A 17,133-nucleotide genomic window follows, 5' to 3' on the forward strand; every position below is an offset into this window, starting at 1 on the left:
TCTATATGCTCAAATCTCTATATTGATTCCCTAATTTAACTATGAAATACCCAAATAATCATATAATCTATGATTCTCTCATTCAAATAGGTTTGTGCATCCATGATGGATTTATTGTAACAAAACTACATCAATGATCATAGAATCAATTAGAGATCAACATAACAAATTCATGATCATAATTTGAGATTCTAGGTTTTGTGGCTAAATTCTTACCCAAACACCAAATGCGTCAAAGAAGTGATATGATTAGATTTAGAAACACTTCAATCATCTCAGAAGGGTTAGAAAACAAATACTAGCCATCAATTCAACATAAAATCGAAATTAGGTTTCCACCCATTTCTCAAACTCAAAAATTAATACAAATTGGTGAAGAATTATACATTTCAAGCCCTGGATTACTTCAACTCTTGAACTAAATGATCACTTCTTGCTTGCATGAAAATCTAGGTAGTATAAATCAATGAAATCGCCATTTTATAACTCTATAGCTTCTACAAATTCTTTCACCTCAATGATAATTTATTAGTCATATTTCACTTTCTACCCTTTAGATTTAATTTTTTTACAAAATAACTCCATTTCACCAACTAGTAACTTTTATCTTTCGAAGTTAACTCATATAGTCCGTCTTCGTCCATTTTATGAATTTAATAGTCCACACATCACTTAAATGAATCAACCCTTCAGGTAAAACACTTATGTCATTTGACATTTTTAACCCTAAACCCTAATTGTTATAATTCAACCTTTAACTTTTCCATCAAATTTATTAAATCATAATATGATTTTTTTTAGTTTTCTTATTTTAGTTATTTATTTATTAAAATGAAATTTTAAATTTACTTGAAATTGCTAGCCTAAAAAAACGAGTGTTTACATCCTCAAATAAGTTGAATTTCAAAGTTGTAACCACAAGTAAATATCTCTCAAATTTTGGTACTTAAATTAGTTTTTTTAGTAGTTTAAAGTTACCATAATATATTTTAGATGCCATGGCCAAAGATAGAAATGGCCACATGAGCTTTCTAATAGCTATATGCATGCTTCATTTTCTAGTCATAGCTTTTGTTATATCAATGACGTCAAATATTGATAATTTGGCATAAATGTTAATGCATTTACTAGGTAATTGTTTTATAGAAGCCTATAGAAATGGTTTCAAGGAAGGAATGAATCGGTTCAATAGAATGAAACATCTTGATTCTTTTGTGTGATGGTGTTTTTATCACGAAGGGTAAGTAAGATGCTTAGTGAATGTTGAGTTTAAATAAAAAAAAATTCAAAGTTCAAATGTCTTTATATTAAATGTTTTGGATATTTTATCTTTTGTATGTTTGTAATATATATATATATATATATATATATATATATATATATATATATATATATGTGTGTGTGTGTGTGTGTGTGTGTAACATATAAATTATAATCATTTAGGAGTTTCATGTCATCTCTACCTCATGCTTGTTGCAATTTAATTTGGCAAGTATCAGGACCAGTGTCATCGGTGTTTTAGGGTTTGTTTTTAATGATTTCAAATTGTTTATGGAAAGCGGAATCATTGTTCTTGTTTTGAAAAAATGATCTTTCACAAATATCAAAACAATTTCTTTTATGGAGTTGCATTAATGTTGCTTGGTAGGTAACCCCCACCCATATGTTATATTTTTCTTTTTTCCCATTTTCCTACCATTGTTATGTTAAAATGTTATTGTTAAATCCAAGAAATATAAATGTACATTATTTTTCAGAAAAAATGTGGCAGGAACACCCTCCCAAAAAATATGTTGCTATTAGAGGTAATAAATAGAAGAATGTTATGACTACATGTAAAAGATAAAGTATATTGCTATAAAGACAACCACCCAATTATAACATTTTACTTCTAGAGTACAACGATTTAATTCAAGGATGATCATTTGACCAGGTCCTTAGCAAAATTAGAAAAAACCAGACTCGAAACCAAACAAACTAGAATAGTGGTATTTAGCCTAGTTCACGGTTTTCATTTCCCACTAAATTGGTTCTCAGTGTTTCAATTCTTGGAGTGGAACCAAACAAATCCCTAAAAAGCATACTTACTTTTAGAACTGATGTCAAACTGGAAGCCAACCAAAACTAGGTATTCAGTCTGGTTTCGAATTCTCCATTCCCACTAAATAGGTTTTAGTTCTACGGTTCTCGGTCGAGTTCCAGACCAATGCTCATCCTTACAATGCTTTAATAACAAATAAAATTATATAAATAAACATTAATGTAAAATTAAGAAAATTTAACTACAATTATGTCATTGTACTTTAAAGTTTTTCATTTCTACTCATATTGTTTGTTTCTGTAATTAGTTATGTAAAGTGGAGAGATGTACTTTTTCTTTGATTTTGGTTATCACTTATTGATGAATCAAAGAAAATATAATGCCTACTCAAGAGAAATAAGAACCCTATAACAGGACGCCTTCTTGATGCCAAGAAAAGGTTGGTTCATTCATGATAAAGTTGGACAAAGTTCACCGTTTCTCATAAAGTTTTGATGGTATTGATTTTAGAGGTCTATCACAGTGAAGTCAAATTTACGGTAAGTTCATTCTGGAACAATTTCACCATTTATCCATATTTTTTATGCATGGTGGATTGGAACCAAGGAAGATAATCAAGAAGAAACACAACTCGACTTTCCAGAAAATATGAACATGTTTAATACAATTCTTTTTTATCTACATGTGTAAATATATTATTAGACATAATCTTAATTCATGACTTATTTTATATCAATAAGAAGATTACCATTTCAAAGGTGGTGCATGTTCAACAAATGAAAGAATACAAAGGGGTAAATCAGGTCAAAGTCAAAAATCAGTCTCGTGTACATGAAGTAGGTGGTGAATTTTTTGACATTTAAAATGATAATTGTTAATGAATTGTTTTATTAAAATTATGATGTTTTTTCAAAACTTTAAAACATGAAATATGTTCAGTCATTATTTCTATCATACCAATTTATCGTAGTATATTTGTTAAGTGTTAATGAGTTACAGATTTCCAGGCTGGTTTAGTATATTACGTTATCAAAAGTATAAGCCAAATAGAGACACAATTCCTCTTTATGTTTCTAATGAACCCAGACTACCACATTAGAACTTGGGTGAGGCTGCATAATCTTGACTAGTTATTAATATCAGTAATGTGTCTTCCATGACCACTTTTATACATATCGAAATATAATCTCCACGAACCGAATCTAATATTCAAGATTACTCTACGTACGTATACATAAAGTTTCCTTCAGATCATTCTACTCTTTTTTCATCAAGAACTTTCCACTAAGGTGGACTCTATTGTGGTTCTCTTATTACCAAGGTTGAAAAATTCTAGTTTGAGCTTGTCACCTTGAGGATTTAGGTAAATATTACACGACTCAACATCAACATCCTTCACGCTTCGAGACAAACAAGTTATACAATAGATTACTAAAGGAGTAAATTACACGAATGGTCCCTATGGTTTGGGGTAATTTGCACGTTTGGTCCCTAACTTACTTTTTTAACTCGGAAGGTCCCTACTGTTTGTTTTTGTTACGCGCTTGGTCCCTTCTATTTGTTTTTGTTACGTGCTTGGTCCCTGTCTTACCTAAAAAGACTATTATTTGAATAGGGAAAATTGATGGGATAGGTAGGGTAAGGTGAGGGGAGTGGGGTTAGGAGTGTGTTTATTTAAATAAATTAAAAAACCAAGGGCAAAATAGTCTTTTTAGGTAAGACAGGGACCAAGCGTGTAGCAAAAACAAACATTAGGGACCTTCTGAGTTAAAAAAATAAGTTAAGAACCAAACGTGCAAATTACCCTAAACCATAAGGACCATTCGTATAATTTACTCTTACTAAAAAGTTGTCATAACTCCCTCAATCCAGCCAATAGCTTGACACTAAACTTATAGATTTTAATGAGTCCATTCATAACCATTACTATTCAAACATACTTGAAGATCTTTTTTTCCAAAGTTAATCTTAAAACTATAATTAATTAAAAAAATAGATGATATATCTTAGAAGTGGTAAGGTTGTAACACCCCTTACATATGGCTATTTGAAATAACATTTAAGAAAGTATTTTAAAATATTTTCAGAGTTCAGTTGAAGAAACAATCCAAAAACATAAACTCCCATGAATTTAGGGTTTAGAAAAACATTTCATGCAAGGGTGTCACAAAAGATATAAAAAAAGGTTTAACAAGTCTTAAAAATAAATAAAGACATTCTAATCTTCTAAGGTTGTAACAACATCCACTAACTTGTAAAAATTTATCAACGAGTGGGTTAGAATATAAGGAACCTAGTGAGTATAATATCAGACTTAGACATTATATGGATAGCATATGAATGAACAAAATTTATCAACGAGTGGGTTAGGATATAGGGAACCTAGTGAGTATAATATCATACTTAGACAATATATGGATAGCATATGAATGAACACTAATTCATACACTTCAAATTTATCAATGGGTGCGTTAGGATATAGAGAACTGTAGCACCCGAGTCGCCATGTATGAAGTTAGAAATTTAATCTATTTCAGTTCAATTAAAAAGTGATGAAGGGTTGTGAGTACGATGTGCGTACACTAGGTAAGCACGGTGTACTCCTTTCATACGCATCATCGGGGGATCCCTAGCGTACGTTGGGCGTACTCAAGCCAGGAGCAAACCCTAATTTTTAGGGTTTGCACCCTATTTAAATTCCTTAAGTCCCTCAAGACCATTACCCTTTCAGCCTCCATTTCCCTTTTAGTGAAAATATCAAACCCTAGCCTTCTTGAGTACATTTTTAAGCTTACCTTGAGTGTTTTGGTGTTCTTTGTTGGTTTTGAAGAAGAAGGAAGTTTGGGAGGAAGCAAGGGAGAAGAAGGAGCTTGTAGATCCATAGTTTGTGCACCATTTCTAGCCTATTGAAGGTATAAAGTTTAAACCTTGATCATTCTAATCTTAGATATGGGTTTACGGTAGATTTTAGCATCTTTTGGTCCAATAACTTGGGTTCTTGGAGTATGAGCTACTCCAGACCATTTGAGTTATCCTTTTGGACTCTTGGAAGTGTATGGTATCATAAAAATTGTATCATGGAGGTTAATACTAAACCATGAATGTGGTAGTGACCTCTTAAGTGAGTTAAAGGGCTTAATTTATAGTTTGAGCCCCAACAAGGCATGCAAAAGCACAAAGTTTTGCAACTTTATGGCTTAAGACGTTATTATGGGCTTGGATCTAAGTTTTGGATGTTAAAGTTGAATGGATTAAGACTTTGGAGCTAGTATGGGCTGAATGGACAGTACGATGGGCGTACTCTAGAGTATGTTGCGCGTACTAAGCTAGTGCCCCGACTTCCGGAGCATCAGTGTATGTTGGCGTACGAGCCATGTACGTCGCGCATACACTGTCTATGGGTTTGGAAGATTTTTAGGCTTGTGTGTTGGTTGGGCTTTGGACATTTTTAGGTTGGGGCTTAGGCCCACCTGTTGTAGCAGATCATTTTTGGACTTAAGGCCATGTTGGGGATTCTTTGGCCATATTGGGCCTTAGAATCCTTGTAGTTGGGCTTGGATACCTTTTTGGACTTTTTATGGATTTGGGCCTTGGGGAAAGGGAGGCCCATTGAGGCAAGGCTAAACAAGCCCTTTTTCCTTAAGTCAAGAATTAGGATTTTGGACTATCGGGTTAGAATGTAGCCTAATTTCTAATTAGGTCTTTATGCTTGTGCGATAGGGAGATGATTTCGCGAGTCATCCGCTGAGTGCGATTTGATACCTTCAGTCTGAGGTGAGTTTTCCTTTGCTGTATCCATGGGTTGAAGGCACCAATGTCGACCCACTAGTTATGATGTAGTGTGATTATTGTCTTTGTGACAATTGTCAGTTATGCCTGTATTTGCTTGATGACTTTGTGTTTCCTGCTATGATATTATGTGGTAGTAGTGTGGGGTGAAATAGACCCGGTATCCGGTTAAAATAGACCGAAGGGGATTGCAGGCACCCAGATATGCTTGACGGTATCCGGTTAAAATAGACCGAAGGGGATCGCAAGCTCCCATATATGCTTCATAGTCTCCGGTTGAAATAGATCGAAGGGGTAGGCAAGCACCCAGATATGCTTGGCAGTATCTTTGTCTAGTATGTGGTATTTTGGGGGAACTCACTAAGCTTTGTGCTTACAGTTTTTAGTTTATGTTTCAGGAACTTCCAGTTCAAATGGGAAGGGCCTTGCCTGATCGCACCACATCACCTTATGATTTCCGTATTTAGAGATTTTGGGAATTTGTACTCTGATAACATGCTACCATGATACACTTTTGATAATTTCGATATTAGTGTTGTGTGATTTGAATGAAGTTAAAAACAAAATTTTATCAGTATTTTTGGGATGCTACAAGTTGGTATCAGAGCCTTGGTTTGAGGGATTCGGGAATACTCTCGGGTGTGACTGGACTCATATCGAGGGTTTGGTAGGTATTCCATAAAAAGAAAGATTTTAATCTAAGGGTTTTTAATTAAAGAAAATGGGTGTGATGCATGTAATTAGTCAAGCTCAAGTAAGTCTTCCCAAAATACCCATACAAGTTATATGTTTTATGTTATGATATGAGAATTGCATGATAGCATGCTAATAGAGATGACTTTATGTGCCTATTTGTATGAGATTTTAGATTTACATGCTAGTGTCAGATCAGTTACTTGTTAGGATGTCCTGTATGTGGTATGTTTTGAGTTAAATTGTCTGATGCTCGAATGCTGCATGATTTGCGCTTTAGGAAATTCTATTTATACTAGCTAATTAGTGGATGAACGCGTCGGATTACATATTATTGTGATTGGATAATTTTAGAAGGATAGGTTTAACTCTATTGTGCAGCTCTTTCATGAGTCCAACCGTTATAGTGTGGGACCTATCATTCGAAGAATTATCTAGTACTAGTAGTATGTAATTGTATTCATGCAGTAGTTAAGTAGTATTTATGGACGTTCCTTCTACAACTGATAGCAGAGAGGGGTGAGGAAGGGAGTCTTAAGGAGTCCCTATGAGATGCTTTGGTGTGTAGGATGCCTTATAGTTTGAGGAATGTATCAGGTGGGAAGGGTGACTTGGAGGAGTCGGGGTAGTCCTTGAGGAGGGTATAAATAGGTGTGTCAGGTAGTATTGGGCCCGTACTACTAAAAGCATGGGATTTATACCATGATGAATCTAGGGAATTCAAGGGTGTGAACCCTTTCGTGTGTTTGCTAATTGTTTATGTGGTTATGTTTCAGTATGGTGGTAACACATCAATGAGCAGGGGGTTCAGGATCTGGATCTGGTTCGGGCACTGCAACCGAACCGATTGATGAGGGATTATGTGAGTTCATTGCGTCAGAGATTACTACATGCATCCTTGATGCGACCCCGGTGATGTTTGGGTCGATCAAGGAGGGTATCGAGCTGGTGGAGGATCACCTTTGGATCTTCAGGGCCGATCTGGCCGCTAACCAGTCAGGTTCCCGCACACTCTCCTTCAAGGATTTCAGGGGATGTAGGGCACCAAATTTATTTAGGGTGAAGGACCCCATCGCAGTCAGGCGTTGGATATCTGACATTGAGTGTGCTCAAATGATGAGCTTCTGCCCTAATGGGTCGAAGGTTAGGTTCGCTGCAGGATGTTTGAGGGAGCAAGCCTGAGATTAGTGGGAGGTGGTCGGATATGCTTTGGGAGCCCCAGACATTGAGGCCATGACGTGGCCAAATTTTGTGACACAGTTTCGAATAGAGTTTGCACCTGTTGTTGAGGTGTAGCAGTTAGCTAGGAAGTTTCTTGACATGAGAAAGACGATTGAGACTGTGGTGGAGATCACCGCCAAGTTCAGAGAGAGGGCATTGTTGGTACCCCAAACTGCAGCTGGTGAGGAGATGAGGAAGACCCGATACCATGAAATGCTGAGATCTGATATTAGGGAGTTCGTTAGTTTCTCTGACTGCCCGAGTTTGGATGACATGACATCCAGGGCGTGGGAGCGAGAGATTGATTCGGAGCACATACGGAAGAGGAAGGCGAGTTGGGTTTTAGTATACTACAACATCCTATGGTGCACATACAACCCTAAATGCTTTGGATCTATGTTTTCTCTAATTATACATGTAATATTGTTTCCAAAGCATTAAGCCTACAACTAGCAAACACTTCACACAATTGGCCTTAGTTGGTCTTTGTCTTATCCAAAACATCACAACTTACCAATTTCAAATGTATTTGATAAGTGTTATAAACCTTTCTTAAGATTATGTCACTCAAGGCACAATCTTGGAGTATGACTCTAAGACTTGTTTTTGGAACGAAGTATGACTCATCTTCTTGACTTAACCATTTCAACAATTCACGATTCCTCTTCTTATCCATACAAATGCACTAAGATATCCTTAGAGGATCAATTGTGATATGGTTTTCCATAATCATTAAGATGATCATTAAACACAATACTCAAGTACTCTCCCTTCTTCTCAGATTGGAGAAACTTTTGTCTTTCTGCCTAATTTGATTCTTCTCATTCGTTCCGCCAAACATTGAAACTATTCCAATGTTTCAGAATTACACTTAAACTTGTAAGCATAACCATATTTACTAAAGTTTAGTAAATTATAACGAATAGTCTTATCGCTCTTTGTGGTGGACCTGACCAGTGCACAACCAAGTGTACCAATCCACTAGTCCTTCACTTGACTCACATATACATGTGAACAAGGAATTAGTCTTAGTTTCCCAAAGATGAAGTTCTCATTCATCACACAATACAAGTTGCATGATTCCAAGTTTCTATATCCAACTGAAACTTGGGTGATGAGAATCTTTCCTTATTTGGTAAATTTAGACACTACCACAAACGAAATAATCAAATCCATTTTCCAATATTGCTATCAATGGAAACATATAAACAACAATTTTCACCAATTCCACTGTAAGGAAACTTAAAATAAAATAAAATAAAAATTTCTTTATTTATAAAATTGCGGAAAAACTTTTCCTTACAATGAAATTACAAATGAAAACTATGTTGTTATCGATTCCTAATCAATCTATCACAACTCTTAAGCAACAACTCAAAATTCTGATCACCGAACCATGCGATTGAAATCCATCTCTTCGCGATCAGAATCGGTTTATTCTTCCTTTAAGCTTCCTTTCTTTTCTTCGATTCTACAAAACATCAAAATGTAATTACATTGCATCATGTATTATGAATCTCCAAATAGGAAATTAATAGAGTTAGATATTGGACTTACCTGAAGTAGAGTCAAACTTTTTGACTTTACCATCCTTACATTCTTTCAGGTAAATAGAGCAGCTTCGCAACCAATGCCCCTTCTCTTGGCAATGGGAACATATGGACCTTTTGGGAATAGTATACTGGACCATCTCAAAATTAGCCTTTCTCTTTACCATTTGGAAGAGAAAGCTTTTCTGGACTTCCAATGTTACCATTGTCAATGTCCATGGAAGTTTGGGTAGTAGACCTTCCAATCAAATTTGCTTTACCAGTGCACCAAATCATTGCTGATTCAGCAGCAACAAGCAAATAGGTAAGATCGATAAGGGTCATGTCGTGGTCTGTCATACAGTAGTCCTTAATGAACCCGCTATATGACTCAGGAAGTGATTGAAGAACCCATTCAACAGCCAACTTCCTTGAGACTTCGACACCCAACTCTACCAGTCTGTCAATATGTAACTTCATCTCCAAGATGTTGGCACATACAGACTTCCATCCTTTTGTTTTCTTGCCAATAGGGCTTGAGTGACATTAAACTTTTCAAGTCTTTGAACTTGTGAGTTAGGGAAAATTATTGGAGGAGGTGGAGGAAGTGAAGTAGCACTACAACACGAAGAAGGGATTAATCTTTCACCTTGATCGTCTTGTGGAATATCATCTTTATAAAGAAAGGATTCGGGACGATCATAGTGGTCTGAACTGGACATCTACAAGGGACAAATTCAAGTTTAGTTGATTTAAGTCCTTAATATAACACCCAAAACGAAATATTAAGGCTAGGACCCAACACAATATTCTATAATTGCGAAAAGGGATGCCGTAATCCAATTGTAGAATATTTGAAGGTAGGTAAATGACGATTTACCAATTTTCACCAAGAAAAACGAAATAGATTATTAAGTTTTAATTGGATGTGAAATTCCTAGATCCTTTGAGAGTCATTGATCTTTTCAATGACATGCTTAAATCTCGATTGTGCCCTTCAAGTTTGTGACTGGGATGCCGAGGATCACAAACAAGGTGTGAATAACCATGCAAATTAGCTTGGTACACCCAATGTTACAAATCACCTAATCAATGTGCCGGTTAACCACACAGGCTCCATTGATCTATGATTAACATCAAGTTACCCTTTGCCACATATTGTCACTCCCAGATTAGTGTGCCGGTTAACCACACACGCTCCACTAACGACTTAACAAAGTGCAAAGTGTAATTTCAAGGCTTAGCACCATTTTCATATTTTTCCTAAAGTAACTAAGATTTGGGAATTTAATAAAAGTTTAGTTACTGTATATTTATCATTATACTTTTAATGAGGGAGAACTAATGTCCTATCCTACCTGTTCGGCTAACGAACCTCCACCAGTCAAGGAAGCGGTGGGTGAGAGTGGACACCCATTAAACTACCATTTTATAGGCAGTAACCTTATACCCCCTTATATACCGGCTTCAAAAATGAGGCCTACTAACGGTAAGACTGACTTGTCTTATATATATATATATATATATATATATATATATATATATATATATATATATATATATATATATATATATATATATATATATATATATATATATAATTATTAAACTTATAATAATATAATAGTATAAGGGTTGACTTTTAACTTTTAAAAATATAGGGTTTGGATTAAAGTATTCAAAAGTAAGACTTTACAAATTCCAAAACTCGAGGGCAAGTTTTGAAACTTGTCAAAACTTTTTGGTTTCGATACTTATGAGTTTAATGTGGTTTTTATGAAAAACTTTTCATGTTCCATAACTTGAGGACAAGTTATGGAAGACTTTAAAACCATTTAAAATGACTCTTAAAAATGAGACCTTTCATTTTCCATAACTTATGAGTTTTAATAACCTTTAAAAGAAGAACTCTTCATTTTCCATAACTTATGAAATTTATGAGTTTTAAAGTTCATGAATGAGACCTTTCGTATAACTTGAGGACAAGTTACAAAACTCAAGAACAATTTTGATCAATTTTTGATTAACAACATTATCATATAACTTTCTATTGATCTAATCTAACTCATAGCAAGACAATTCATATCAAATATTACAAATAATTATCTTATTATCTAAATATTTGACAATTGACTTTTAAATGGATGAGGATTATCATTACCAACTCAAAAAATACAATTTTTTTGTTTACAAAACAGTTTGTGGTAATGATCCTATCCATTTTTTGCCAAAAACTTGAAAATCTGCACCCTGGAGCACCAACTCGGCAAGTACATGAACTGGACTCTTCGAGTTGGTCCATTTCTGAGTGGACTCATCGAGTCACCCAGTGGACTCGGCGAGTTCACCAGTCAGAATGCAGAAAAATGATTTTCCAGCTTTGAAACTTAAGCAAGCATCAAATATAATAAAAAACAACCCTTGTCCCTAATACCATTGTTGGGTTTTAGTATACTACAACATCCTATGATGCACATACAACCCTAAATGCTTTGGATCTATGTTTTCTCTAATTATACATGCAATATTGTTTCCAAAGCATTAAGCCTACAAGTAGAAAACTATTGACACATAAATCATAAAAGTAAGTTAAAAGATTACCTCTTTGTTGTAGCTTGTAAACATTGCCCTTTTAAGAGCTTAGCACCTCAAGTGTTTTGCCTCAAACAAGTCACAAACATCATGAACAATTGGAGAATATTGAGAGAGAAGCTTGAGCACCAAAAATCATCCGTCCATATACTTGTCAATCACTCTTGCACACGATTTTGGCTAAAGGAGGGTTACATTTATAGTGTGAGCTTCCTAAGGTTTAACTTGTAAACCCTAGTCCATTTACTTAAGCCTTTAAGCAATCCACTAATCCATATGATGGGCCTTATGGACTAAGTCTTCATGGACTTCCACATACAATTAATCCATCCTAATCAATATGGATCATTGGTCCAAACACTAAATATTACTGATTGACTTAATCAGTCCCCATTAATTTAATTAGTCTCTTTTGATCACCAAATTAATTCCTAATCAATACTAATTAAATAATATGATTTCTCAATTAATATATTATACTTATAATATATTAATAAATCACAAATAACCTCTTTCTCAAATATCCATCCTATCAAATTGTCATGATGAAGGCAACCCGAAATGGACCATGCTACTCTCGGTTCAAGTACATACCAATTATAGTTATGGGCTTAGACACCTAATCCAACAAGGAGAAGCCTGGTCAGACGGTTGGGGTTTCAGTGAAGAAACCCAAGGGTTTCGAATCTACGTCAAAGGGCCAACAGGGTCGGAGTCGATGTGGCAAATACGACAGGTCGCATGATGGGGTTTGTAGAGCGAGTGGTTCGGGGTGCTACAAGTGCAACAAGAAGGGGAACTTTAGCAAGGATTACACTGTCGTTATCACGACCACTCATACATCATATCTGATTTTCTTTCATTATAATCATAGGGGCCACAAGATGACCAAATGTCGGAGTTTAGCATCAGGAGGACCAGTAGTAGCACCTGCTCCTGCGAACCTACGGATAAGCGATGACCGCCATGTCAAGGTAGATGTGCATGTTGTGAGGAGCAGGGCTTTTCAGCTAACAGCCGAGGAGGCGCGTGCTGCACCAGATGTGGTGACGGGTATGTCTCTTCTCCTTAACTCTTTATTTATGTTGATTTTTCTGCTTATATTTTTGTGTTTTGTTTTATGATCATTCCTTGTGAATGGTATCTCTACATTGATATTATTTGACTCGGGGGCTACCCGATCTTTCGTGTCTTTTGCACTGAGCAACATTTTTGTTCGAGCTCCGGTGAGCTAGGTCATCCATTAGAGGTTGAGATTGTGGATGGTCGATCTTTCGAGGTATCGAGGGTTCATCGGGATTGTGTTCTAGAAATGTTTAGCGAGCAGTATCTGATTGACTTGGTACCCATTCCTTTACGCGGGAAGAAGGTTATAGTGGGGATGGACTGGCTCAGCCCCAATGGGGGGGTGATTGATTGTAAGCGTTAGATGATATGTGTTTGGACCCCAAGTGGGGGAGAGTTAGTGGTCCTTGGAGAGGGTGCTTAGCGCGGGCCATTCCTATGCTCAGCCGCTAGGGCTCAACGATATCTTCATCAGGGTTGTTCTGGTTTCGTCGCTTATGTTATGGATACCAGGGAGAATGGTAAGGCGCCGGTTGAGGATGTGCCGATTTTGCGGGAGTACCCGGATGTGTTTCCGAAGGATTTACCTGGAGTGCCTCAGGAGAGGCAGGTGGAGTTCCGTATTGCCTTGGTTCCTGGTGTGGCTCCGATAGCCAAAGTATCATATCGGTTAGCTCCACCAGAGATGCAGGAGTTGTCTACACAACTGCAGGAGCTTCTAGACAAGGGGTTCATCCGACCGAGTAGTTCACCGTGGGGTGCGTCGATCCTGTTTGTGAACAAGAAGGATGGGTTGCATCGGATGCGTATTGACTACCGGGAGCTGAATAAGCTAACGGTGAAGAACCATTATCCACTCCCGATGATTGATGATTTGTTTGACCAGCTTCAGGGTGCATCTTAGTTTTCCAAGATTGATCTTCGTCCGGGTTATCATTAGATGAGGGTCAGAGACTGAGATGTGCAGAAGATGGCCTTCCGAACTTGTTATGGTCATTACGAGTTCATGGTGATTCCCTTCGGGCTCACCAATTCTCCATCCGCGTTCATGGACCTCATCAACGGCGTGTGCCAACCGATGTCGGATCGGTCTGTGATTGTATTCATCGATAACATCCTGGTCTATTGCAAGACCCATGAGCTGCATGAAAAGAACTTAATGGAGGTGTTGGAGAACCTAAGGTGGGAGAGGCCATATGCGAAGTTCTCCTAGTATGAGTTCTGGTTGCGCGAGTTGGAGTCTCATGGGCACCTTGTCAACCAGAATGGTATTCTGGTCGATCCGGACAAGGTTGAGGTTGTGATGAGGTGAGAGGTTCCGATGTCTCCATCTGAGAATCGAAGTTTCCTTGGGTTGGCAGGTTATTACCGGAGATTCATTCAGGATTTCTCCAAGATAACGGTTCCCATGACACGACTGACGAAGAAGACTGCTACTTTTCGTTGGGGGCCTGAGCAGCAGGCAACGTTTGAGACCCTGAGACAGAGATTATGCGAGGCACCGATTCTGACCCTGCCAGAGGTTGTTGAGGATTTGTGGTTTATTGTGACGCGTCTATCATGGGACTTTGCGCGATGTTGATGCACAGTGGTCGTGTTATTGCTTATGTTTCGAGGCAGCTGAAGCCCCATTAGACGAATTACCCCACACATGATTTGGAGCTGGGGGTTGTGGTTTTCGCCCTCAAAATTTTGTGACATTGCCTCTAAGGGGTCTGCTGTACTATTTACACGGATCACAAGAGCTGAGGTACTTGATGGATCAGTCGAATTTGAATATGAGGCAGCTTCAGTTGTTGGATGTGGTGAAGGATTATGATTGTGAAATCCTCTACCATCCGGTGAAGGCCAATGTAGTGTTTGATGCTCTCAGCCGCAAGGTAGTCTCGATTCCGATCAGGGATATCTGTTTGAGGATGACAGTGATTACCCCACTCTAGGAGCAGATTGGAGAGGCTTAGGTCGATGCTATGAAATAAGAGCACCAGAAGAGCGAGCGCATTGTGGGTCAGGTGGCTTCCTTCGATTATGATAGCCGAGGTTTATTGACTCTCCATCGGAGAGTGTGGGTTCCTTATTAGGGAGGTGTGCGTGAAGTTCTGATGGAACAAGCACACAAATCGAGATTCTCCATTCACCCCAAGGCGATGAAGATGTATAGAGATCTTTGTCCTGATTACTGGTGGCCATGTATGAAGCGGGATGTTGCTTGGTATGTGCCCTAATTTATAATTAGGGTTTTATGCTTGTGCGATAGGGAGAGGATTCCACGAGTCATCTGTTGAGTGTGATTTGATAACTTCATTATGAGGTGAGTTTTCCTTCACTGTATCCGTGGGTCGAAGGCACCAATGGCGGTCTACAAGTTATGATGTAGTGTTATGATTGTCTTTGTGACAATTGTCATTGATGACTCTGTGTTCCTGCTATGATATTATGTGGTAGTAGTAGGGGTGAAATAAACAGGGTATCCAGTTGAAATAGACCGAAGGGGATTACAGGCACCCTGTTAGAACCGCTGTCGTACACGATTTTAACAAATAAAAGTATAAGATAAACTGCTTTATTGCACTAACAAGTAGTACAGGTAAGCAGGGTCGAATCCTCAGGGACACGTCCTAATGTTTACACCTCCTTGCGTAAGGTGATGAAAATTCAAATTAACCTTCAACACAATAATTGACTATGCACTTGTTTAAACTGGTACTAAAGTTCATTAACAAGCTCTAATGACCTTTGTTACAAAAATCCATTTAATCAAAATAAGTTCTCTGAATTAAATCTAACTTTTTACTAAATTAACCAAGCAGGCTCATGACTAATAAAGAAAAGTTGCATTAGACACAGTGTAATTCCCAGTAAAGTTCAATACCTCTCATAAGCTCGGAGGCGTTAAAACTTGTTTGATCATTTCATATTAGAGTTAACCCTAAACTCAGAATTAATCTAATAGTTGTCACTTTTTACTAATTAATCTAGACAATTACAGATCTAAACAATTAGATGACTAGAATGATTCACAAACAATTTAAGTGGCCAACAGAAACTGAAATCAAAATCAAACATTCAAATTAACACAGAACTGATCAAACTAAACAGTAATCATAGTTAAACATAGTGCCTAATGATTAATCATACGAAAAGGTTACGTCTTGCGAAACTGAAATCTGAGTTTTTAGGGGGACATTGCTAAAACGGATTACAAACAGTGGAAATAGAATCTAAACGATAAATCTTACTAAACTACGAATAAAAATCGAATCGTCTCCTTTAGATCTGCGTTCTTCACCTGAAAACCTCTGCAAATCGCCTCTGACTCGCCAGGAATCGCCAGTTAGGGTTACTGGAAGAGTATCAGGCTGTATTTATACGTCTAGCTGTCAAAACACCGTACCTGCGATCGCAAGGGGCATACCTGCAATCGCATGTATCACCCAAAAATGCGTCACGGGATTTTTTAATGAAGTACGTTGCTATTTCTACGCAAATTGACCAACCTGCATTCGCAAGGGCACAAGCTGCGATCGCAAGTTTCTCTTTTTCTCAACTGATGAATTTTTTTGGCTCGGCAAAACCTTGAAGGCAACCTGCGATCGCAAGGATAGAAGATACGATCGCAAGTTACTTCTTTTGGCTCTTTTGATCGTCGTTCCTCCTTCCAAGCAGTTCTTGATCATTTCCCGGTATCCTTCCTTGGTCTAGACTCCAATTAAGCTCCTAAGCATCCACGAACGCATCCCGAACTTGCGCAATCATCCATGTGCTCCAAATGACCCTGAAAAATCATAACAAACGTGAGCAGTACGGGCATTCTTCAAAATTATCATGAAACATGAAATACATAAGAATAATCGAGAATTAGTTAGCTTTTTATAATGAAATACGTAGGAAATTATGCTAGAAGATGCATATAAAATGCATCTAACAAACCTCCCCAAGCTTACACCTTACTTGCCCTCAAGTAAGCAAATGATAACTTTGGAAACAGAATTGGGGCTAAAGGCAATAGCGGGACAACCTAGACACACGTTAACTAAAACAAAAACTTAAATAATAAGAACTACCAAAGCTAAACATAAAACATGCATGCAAAGATAAAGAAAATGAACTAAAATGGTATGCAAATGAAAAAAAAAAACGAACAACTAAATTGAAACATGCTTCTCTTTTTTTTATATTTTAAATTTTCTTTTACGATCAGAC

The sequence above is a fragment of the Lactuca virosa genome, chromosome 8 (assembly GCF_052849685.1).
Source record: "Lactuca virosa cultivar CGN04683 chromosome 8, Lactuca_virosa_CGN04683_v6, whole genome shotgun sequence".
Classification (NCBI taxonomy): domain Eukaryota; kingdom Viridiplantae; phylum Streptophyta; class Magnoliopsida; order Asterales; family Asteraceae; genus Lactuca; species Lactuca virosa.